This window comes from Lygodium microphyllum, chromosome 3, assembly GCF_053477565.2.
Source record: "Lygodium microphyllum isolate KBCC chromosome 3, Lygodium_microphyllum_v1.1.10, whole genome shotgun sequence".
Taxonomy (NCBI): domain Eukaryota; kingdom Viridiplantae; phylum Streptophyta; class Polypodiopsida; order Schizaeales; family Lygodiaceae; genus Lygodium; species Lygodium microphyllum.
In genome coordinates, this window is record NC_141137.1 from 137,474,392 (window position 1) to 137,482,689 (window position 8,298).

Below are 8,298 nucleotides of genomic sequence, written 5' to 3' on the forward strand. Positions count from 1 at the left end.
AAAACGTTCTTACTGGTTTTTTTCTTCTTCTTCCACACACTTTATAATGTACACAAAGTATAGATAAGATACAACATAAAGGAAAGTGGCCTACTAAGTCAAACAATGCATAACCGACTACACTAGTCGACTAGCGCTATAACTATGCCAGTTGTAAATAGGTGTAACAATCTAAATATAATAAGTAATGAGTTAGTGGCCATGTGAGAGTCATAATGACCACCAACGTGCTAAGTGTAGACATGTAGACCCATCTAACCAGGCATTCCATCATCAATGTCCGCATGTGTTGAGCTTGTCATCTCAACATATATCAACGATTCTGTACTGTTTCGAGGAGATTACGAGACTATGGAGACATGACCAAAATATGGTGCTCACAAGTATCAACAGGACTTGCAAGGGTAAACCATCCCTCAAAAATTTTTCTTTGACACTTTTCGCTTATCCCTTGCATAAATCACATGTTCTGCATATCCGGTATGGCGAGCTTGACAATGTGGGATGCACAGAATAGATCCACATATGGAGTTTAACGAATATTAGCAGATTCATGCACATGGAGCCACATTAACTCTACCTTTCTAGGCTTTGCCTGAGAACTAAGGAATCTTTGGCTCCATCTTGCTATGGATGGCGTAAACCCATTCGGTCTATGCTCAACTTCTTACAGTGTGTGGCCTATAGTCATTGTCAACTACAACATCCCTCCATGGCTCTCTAGGAAGAAAGGACATATCATCCTTAGCTTGCTCATTCCTGGCCACTACAAAGTCAAAAATATGGACGTGTATCTTCGTCCATTAGTCAATGAGCTTAAGATTTTGAAGGAAGAGGGGGTCACTATGAAAGATATGAGCAAGCGCGATGGTCACGGTCTACCAATATTCAAGCCATTCTCATGTGGACCATGCATGACTTTTCAGGATTTGGGGAGTGCTCAGGTAAGTAGGCTTCCGTTCTCATTGGTAATATCTATCATAGCTCATTCAAGTTTGTATTCATTGGATAGAGGTGTTGGGACAGGTCTAGTTACCTCAGGTTATCATGCATGTCCATTGTGTGGGCCACAATTAGACTCCTGAAGGTCAAGAACCATGAAGAAGATGGTATATTAAGGACATGCAGCTTTCTTACCAGAGGATCATGAACTCATGGAAGGTTTTCTTGGATGACCTCCAACACGTATGAACGCCCAAAGCTGGTATGTGGTCCACACGAAGTCACATCCAAATGGAATGTGATGGTTCTCAATTTTCTACGAGTTGCCGTATTGGACCCACTTATAGATCAACCACTTGTTGGATCCCATGCATATTTTCAAGAATGTGGGTAGCTTACTATGGGACCACATCATAGGAAAGAGAGATACTCTAGGGGCATGAATGGATTTGAAGGAGGTAGGCAAGATGGAGGCGCTTTGGCCACAATCGAGTGTTGATGGTCGCTTGTAGCTACCTTGTGCTCCTTGGGTTTTTTCCACTAAAGAAGAGCGCATTGTGAAGAAAATTATCAAGTCTATTTGCACTCTGACGAGTATAATGCATTTTCTTAAGTTTGATTTTTCTAAAGACGACCAATTATTAGGGCTAAAATCTCATGATTGGCATAAGATATATCAGGTTTGTACTACGAATGGATTGTAAGTGGCCTGTGTATTTTGCTATTTAGAGTGTAGTCGTTGTTCATAATGCTTCCTCATTTGTGGCAGTTTGTACTACCAATCAAGATCGCATAATGCCTTACTCCTGAAATACGTGGAGAGATTTACAGGTTGTCAACTTTAGTGCAATGGATCTCACAGAAGGAGATTAAGACGTCCTCTATTGAATCCGCAAGGTGGGGAGTAGTTGAGATGATCTATCTCTTTGAGAAATACCTACCCACCATCATGCTCACGATACAAATCCACCTTCTTGTGCATCTTGTAGATAAAGTGGAGATTGTTGGATGACCTATCCATATGCAATGGATATTGTTCTTGGAGCGCTTCATGAAAACCCTAAAGGCTTTGTGCAACAACAAGCTCAGCCAGAAGGTAGCATGGTTGAAGGTTAGTTGGTGTCTGAGGCATTAGTGCATATTTCACAGTGGCTACCAATAGTGGATTCTGACAACAGTATGCTATGGTCACTGAAGGACGATGATAGAATGATTGGAGATGTGGTGGTTGGAAATGAAGTAGAAAAAGAATGGATGATGCAATGGAGGAGAAACTGAATCGCTTTTGTATGGTTCACCATGCCTCCATGGAGACGTGGCTCGCTAGGTACGAGCAAGCTAGGAAAGATAGAGAAGAAGCGCAATCTGAATTTTGATGTAGTGCGTGCCATCAACCAATTCGATATCCCAAGGGCATGGAGGAGATGTTGCAATTTATGTCAATGCGATGGTTGCATGGAGCTTTGATTGTATTGTCTCACGAAGGGGCGGAGGTCTTAACCGAGGAGTGGAAATTCTCAAGGAAATGTAGTCCAAAGGTGACGATGTATTTAGGGTTTTTCGTATCTATATTTTATATGCGATAACTAATTGAGTATTTCGAATGCACTCCACAACAGATTGTGGTATCTTGGCAAAGTTCAAGCAAGAGAGCCAACGACGAGCAACGGATCCAAACATGGTTATAAATGAGATGGAGTATTTTGGGAACTTGCAAAGTATTATCACAGTGAATTACCGTAGCTTCTCCATGATCCTATTGGATGTGCAGTGGTTCAAAGTTGTATTTGAAGGAGCTGGAGCAACAGTTCAATGAGGTCTATTTGGACTTCTTGAAATATATTTCGAAAAAAGATGGACGGATTTGCATGACACATTTGTGTTTCTAGCCCATTGTAAACAAGTGCATGAACTCGTGTTTTTTAAAATTTTATTACAACATGGTACATGTCACAAAAGTTAAATCTCTCTTGTACATGATTTTGAACATGTAATTTTCTATCCAAACCCTTCACAACCTCGATGGTGGTATGTTATACCTTTAGCTTCCCGAAGTGCGAGAGTATATGATCAAAGCAATGTTCTGAACGTAGATGAGGACAATATGCAAATAGAGGGGTCGATATTGCAAGGGGTGGAGGCCACCAAAAACTTGGAGCATGTAGAGGAGCCACAATCGGGTAACAATGATGGAAATACAAGAGTCCAAGAATTCTTTGAGAATGAGGTGGACTCATCCTTTTGTGATGACATGTCTATCGACCTTCCAAGGTATGCAGAGTTGTGTCAGGAGATTGATATGGGACCATAGGGTACTTCATACTTGGAGCATCCACCTACTCAATTCGTTGACAAATCACTTGTAGGGATACATAAGATATACATTTTAAGTAAGATCATTTTTTAAAGATTTATATTACCATGCTTTGCTTGATTTATATTGATTATGCTAACATTAATTTTTGTATGTACAAGTGACCTTTGTGGATATTTAGACACTACAACATATAGACCCAATAGCGACGTTTAAAGCGACGAAATTAGTCACGAAAAAAATTATCCCCGTCATCGCTATTCGCGTCGCTATTAGCGACGCGATCGATTCGTTGCTATATGCGTCGCTAATTGGGTTAGCGACGCAAATAGCGACGCATATAGCGACGGTTGCAGAGTAAATTTGCGACGCAAATAGCGACGGTTACAAAGGGGGAAAAAAATAGGTGGCAGGGCATACAGCCCTGCCACCCTTCTAGCTATATGCACTAAATATTCTTGCATAATTCATTTGCCAATGTCAGCTACATCTAATGTCTAAAAATTGTGTATCAGATTATTTAAAAAAAATTGAATCCTTTGATTGCAAAAGCAAGATATAATTAATTTGAAAAGGTATTTCGCAAGGAGCTTTTTCATCACTTGCTTAGGCCTGAGAAGAAAAAGAGATTGTGATTACAAAAGCTAGATATAATCAATTCAAAAAAGTATTAATCAAGGAGCTTTTTTATCACTCATTAGGCCCAAGAAAAAGAGCTTCACTTCAAGCTTTCATTATAGTCAGAACCCTGAGGTATGAATAAGTCCCATTGATCTTCTGCTTACTCCAGCTTATTCTCCCCCTTCTCAAACTCCATTTCTTGAGCTCAGATTAGTTACTGTACTCCAAGTAGATCCATGAAACAAACAAATTTCTCTTTACCAAGTGATTTGGTAAAGATATCGGCTACCTGGTCTTGTGTCTTCACATGAAGTAGATCAATCTGTCCTACAAGTATCATTTCTCTGATGAAATCGTAATGAATCTCTATGTGTTTGGATCTAGCATGATAGATGGGGTTGCTAGTTAGTATCCATATACACCTCAGGTTGTATACATAACCCTCATGCTACTCTATATATACCTCTTCAAGCAAGTCACCATTCATAAATGCATTTTTGACATCCACTTTTCATAATTTTCAGCCCTTAGAAGCCACTAATGCAATGACTATTCTCACCATTTCCATCTTAGCAACCGAGCTGAAAGTCTCCTCATAATCTAGGCTGTATTGATGTGCATATCCGTTTGTAACGAGCCGGGCTTTATACATTTCCAACGAACCATCTGACTTGCATTTCTCTTTATAAACCCATTTGCTTAAAGACATCAAGTACCTCATCCTTGTACTTCCGAATGTATAGCCATGTGTATCAGTTGAAATCATCTATCCAACCGACACTAGATTCTTGCAAATTTCATTCTGCCATCTATCCAATCGACAATAGATTCTTGGTAATAGAAGGTACACGTAGTACATCATGTAGGCTCTTCTTTCTATCGTCATAGTTGTAGCAGTCTACCTTCCTACTGGTGGGTTGTCTCACACTTGTGCCTGCTTGGTTTCCATCTCCTCTTCTTCTCTAGTGGTCATTGTGCTCTATGGGGAGTACCTGTTGCTGCACTAGAGGAGGCTCCACCTTGTACTCCAGGTGGCAGGCTTTGGCATGAGGCCTCTCCATGGCCGAGAAACGGGGACATGCTTGCTTGGTGCCTACCATGCAAGCTCGAGGAGGGCAAGATGGAGAAGAGACAGAGGTTGGCTTCTCCTTTGTAGTTGTCCCCTCTCTTTTAGTGGATGTGCTGGCAATGGTAGTGGCAATGGCAGCTTCTCTCTCTCTCTCCCTCTCTCTCAATCTCCCTTGTGTTGATTTGTCTCCCTTCTTCTCTCTATACATCTATTCATCAACAAAAATAAAAAGAGAAGTAAATAAAAGAGAAAAACAAAGAGAGAAGATATAATACATTTACCTCAAAGCTTGAAGAAGAATCCTTTCGCGCTTCTCTCCTTCTTCTTCTTCTCCTTCACGGGTTCCCTCATTCTTCTTTGCAGTTGTCCCCTCTATTTTTGTGGTGGATTGGCGGTGGCAGTGACCTCTCTCTCTCTCTCTCTCTCTCTCTCTCAATCTCCCTTGCGCACATTGATCTCTCTCACTTTTTCTCTCTATACACTCTTCATCAACAAAAAGAAAGAGAGAAATAAAGAAAAGAGAAAAACAAAGAGAGAATAGATAATGCAGTTACCTCAAAGCTTGAAGAAGAATCCCTTCGCGCTCCTCTCCTTCTTCTTCTTCTCCTTCACGGGTTCCCTCCTTCTTCTTTGCAGTTGTCTCCTCTCTTTTTGTGGTGGATTGGTGGTGGCAGCGACCTCTCTCTCTCAATCTCCCTTGCACATGTTGATCTCTCTCACTTCTTCTCTCTATACACTCTTCATCAACAAAAAGAAAGAGAGAAGTAAAGAAAAGAGAAAAACAAAGAGAGAAGAGATAATGCACTTACCTCAAAGCTTGAAGAACAAAGAGAAAAACAAAGAGAGAATAGATAATGCACTTATCTAAAAGAGAAAAACAAAGAGAGAATAGATAATGCACTTACCTCAAAGCTTGAAGAAGAATCCCTTCGCGCTACTCTCCTTCTTCTTCTTCTTCTTCTCCTTCACGGGTTCCCTCCTTCTTCTTTGTAGTTGTCCCCTCTCTTTTTGTGGTGGATTGGTGGTGGCAGCAACCTCTCTCTCTCTCTCTCAATCTCCCTTGCGCATGTTGATCTCTCTCACTTCTTCTCTCTATATACTCTTCATCAACAAAAAGAAAGAGAGACGTAAAGAAAAGAGAAAAACAAAGAGAGAAGAGATAATTCACTTACCTCAAAGCTTGAAGAACAAAGAGAAAAATAAAGAGAGAATAGATAATGCACTTATCTCAAAGAGAAAAACAAAGAGAGAATAGATAATGCACTTACCTCAAAGCTTGAAGAAGAATCCCTTCGCGCTTCTCTCCTTCTTCTTCTTCTCCTTCACGGGCTCCCTCCTTCTTCTTTGCAGTTGTCCCCTCTCTTTTTGTGGTGGATTGGCGGTGGCAGCGACCTCTCTCTCTCTCTCTCTCTCTCTCTCTCTCTCAATCTCCCTTGTACATGTTGATCTATCTCACTTCTTCTCTCAATACACTCATCAACAAAAAGAAAGAGAGAAGTAAAGAAAAGAGAAAAACAAAGAGAGAATAGATAATGCACTTACCTCAAAGCTTGAAGAAGAATCCCTTCGTACTTATCTCATTTTTTTCTTATTCGGGAGTTCCTTCCTTCTCCTTTACACTTGTCTCCTCCCTCTTCATGGATGGTGGCAGTGGGAACGGCCTCTCTCTCTCTCTCTCTCTCTCTCTCTCTCTCTCTCTCTTTCTCTTGCTTGTTTACAAACCTGTAAAATGCCATGCTTGGGTTTTGACAAATTTTTATGAAGCCCCTCTCTCTCCTGTTTTTTATTTCTCTCCATCTCTCTCTTCCTTCCCCTCCCTTCTTCTCTCTATTTCTCTCTCTCCTTCCCTCCCCACTCTCACTCAACTCATCTCATTGCAAAGACAATCAAAGATAGAAAATAAAAAGCTTAAGAAACAAAGATATTGAAAGAAATGTCACCCCACCTCTCTTTATCTCTCTCTCCCCCCTCTTCCTTTACTTTTCTTTATTAACCTTCTCTCTCATTGTTTTCCTATTTCTCTCTCCCTCTCTCTCGCTCTCTATTTTTTCTCTCTATCTCTCTTTCTCCCTCTCTCTCTCTCTTCTTTTCACTCTCCTTCCTCTCTTTACCTCACCCTTCTTTTCTACGTCCTCCTCCTCTCTTCCTTCCCTCTCCCTCTCTCTATTTCTCTCCCCCTCCCCTCTCCCTCTCCCTCTCTCTATTTCTCTCTCCCTCCCCTCTCCCTCTCTCTATTTATCTCCCCCTCTCTCTATTTCCCTTTCTTTGTTTCCTCTCTCTTTGTTTTTTCCCCCTCTCTCTCTCTCGTTGTTTCTCTCACTCATCCTCTATCCCTCCCTTCATCTCTCATTTCTCTCTTCCTCTTTCTCTTTATTTCATTTCTCTACCTTTTTCTCTCTTTCTCTCCCTTCTTTCCTCCCTCCCTCTCTTTCCATGTATCTCTTTGCAAAGAAAAACAAAAAAAGAAAACAAGATAACACAAAAATAAAGCAAGAAGAGGCAATGTACCTACCTCAAAGGCTTGAAGATGAAACCCTTTGTACCTTCTCTTTGCACCTTCCCTCCCTTCTCCATTGCACACTTCTCTTTCTTCTTCATATATAGCGGCGGCGGCATGGTGATGAGCTCCCTCTCTCTCTCTCTCTCCCTCGCAAAGCTTTAAGCTCTCTCGCTCTCTCTTTCATTCTTTCTCGCAAATGTTCTCTCGACGAATGTTACGCTCCGGTTTTCGAAATTTTTTCCCCAGACCGCCGTCGCTATTTGCGTCGCTAAAAGCGTCGCTATATGCATCGCTATTTACGTCGCTAATATTAGCGACGCAAATAGCGACGCATATAGAGACGCAAATAGCGACGCATATAGCGACACAAATAGCGACGCTTTTAGCGACACCGCCTTTTTGTGTCGCAAATGGCCATCGCTATTGCCCCATTCCCTTGTAGTGAGATCAGCACGAATAGTCGAGGGATGAGTGATGAGGAGCTACATGAGATCTTCATGCATATTTCTCTAGATCAAATGGCTTGATTCAGTGATATGGTGGACCAGGAGCTCTCTCGGACACCATCAGGCCGTTCTATTAGATCTACTTCGGTGCACTCTGATGCTTCAATTTCCAATAGACGAGGTCTATGCTCTAAACTTGGGTCGGACGGAGGGAGTGGTTCTAAGGGATGTTGTAGAGAACATGGATGCAATGAGCCCGCGGTCGACTCAGGATACAGGTGCTACTCCTCGTTCTCATGGTGGTTCGAGAGAGTATGGCTCAAGTGATTGTTGTGGAGATACCGACGTAGTGTCTCCGTCTCGTCATTCTACTAGAGTTGTGTCACCCATGGGATTTGTCACACCT

General features: G+C 41.6%; 1 long non-coding RNA gene across 1 annotated transcript; it reads right to left on the reverse strand.

Annotated features, from left to right (window-relative positions):
* Positions 1–5,031: 5,031 nt before the first annotated feature.
* LOC148038940 (uncharacterized) lies at positions 5,032–5,899 on the reverse strand. The gene is made up of 3 exons (XR_015690447.1): positions 5,852–5,899; positions 5,228–5,318; positions 5,032–5,154 (listed from the first exon to the last, which is right to left on the reverse strand). It is a non-coding gene; the product is annotated as an uncharacterized LOC148038940 (long non-coding RNA).
* Positions 5,900–8,298: the final 2,399 nt, after the last annotated feature.